Source organism: Penaeus monodon, chromosome 34 (genome assembly GCF_015228065.2).
Source record: "Penaeus monodon isolate SGIC_2016 chromosome 34, NSTDA_Pmon_1, whole genome shotgun sequence".
In the NCBI taxonomy this organism is placed as follows: Eukaryota; Metazoa; Arthropoda; class Malacostraca; order Decapoda; family Penaeidae; genus Penaeus; species Penaeus monodon.
This window is the reverse complement of record NC_051419.1, coordinates 25,857,663-25,859,027: the sequence shown is the minus strand read 5'-3', so window position 1 is coordinate 25,859,027 and position 1,365 is coordinate 25,857,663. Positions and strand designations below refer to the sequence as shown.

General features: G+C 41.0%; 1 protein-coding gene across 2 annotated transcripts in view; it reads right to left on the bottom strand.

Annotated features, from left to right (window-relative positions):
- LOC119594663 overlaps positions 1-1,365 on the bottom strand; it is a gene marked incomplete at its 3' end in the record, with an annotated part of 9,067 nt that overhangs the window by 6,733 nt on the left and 969 nt on the right.

The window sequence follows — 1,365 nt, the reverse complement described above, 5'->3', positions numbered from 1 at the left end:
TCTGTCACGATCTAAAGTTTATGACCCCCCCCTCCCTCCCCTACCCCTCACTCCAGTCTGCGCGGCGGGTTACAGGAGGGCTGGCGGGGAAGGGTCTGTGAGGCAGGTGCAAGTGTGAGGTTCCACCCACTGGTTCACAGGCCATCGTATCGTTTTTATGTGCAAACTTATTGTCACTTCCTGATGGGACTTCTGATTACGGAATTGATAGATAATATCAAGGTGATAACTGTAGCAATCCAGGTGTTTGTTTTTTACTCTGTAGATTCGTAGTCTCGATACAAGATGTCAGTCAGCGCAGCTTCCAGGGTTACCAAGAATATTCCTGGACGCACTCGGATGCTGAGGACTCTGAATATATGAATTACTGTATAATAATTATCATACTTATAATATTGTTTGTAGTCATGTGTGAGGTTTTCTTTAAGTAAATATATTTTTTTAATTGTACTTAGAATTGACAGAAGTAATGGAGACGTATATTAAATTTTCTTTCTAGAGATGATTTATCATTTTTATAACCCCTTGGTCCGGAAAATATTCCTGGGTGCGCCTTTGGGCAAGACTAGCACAGTCAGCTCATGACAGATTGAAAGGCAGACGGCAGATGGAATGGCATCCGCTTACAAACCTGGCAATAGTTGCAAGTGTTAAGGTCTTTGATGTAGCTTGTGCAGACAGCTTTCATAAGGAATCTTTAGGTATTACATTCTCGTATCCTGTTGGAAATTCGAAATTCGCAATTCTCTAAATAAACTCTGCCTGTCATGTAGATTTGCCGATTTTATCATTCTTTGTAGCAAATAAATGCTGTATTCTGTGCGAACTTAGATTTTCCCTCCACCACGCTACCAATCTGCTGAAAACAACGTTACTGTCATGGCAACAGTCAGTGTTCACGATCTCTTCTACCTCAACAGATATACCTGGGGTCAATTTCACATTGAATCGTGCCATTATAGCAACCTTCATCTAAATAACTTCAAGGCGATTATAATCTACTGTAATTCATCCATTTGGATGAATAAATTGCCCGCCTTCCCGATATCCTCAACCGCGAGTCTGTTGTGAATGCTGCTCAGAACAAGCTAAGTGGCGTGGAAGATAAAAGAGCATTGAGATCATATCACTAAGCTTTTTTATCAGTTTATTTATCTCTCTACCGCCGCCACAAAAAGTCCGTTTCCCTTCATCATGGTAATATCTAGTTTGAACCACACTGGCACTCAGCAGGCATGAAGATACAGAAGTCACAAGATCACGTAATTTAAAGTCGCATACACGAGGAAATAATGTGATGGCAAATTCATACGATACGATGTCATAAAATTTTCTGAGCAAGTAGGTGAGACTCAAACTTTTCCC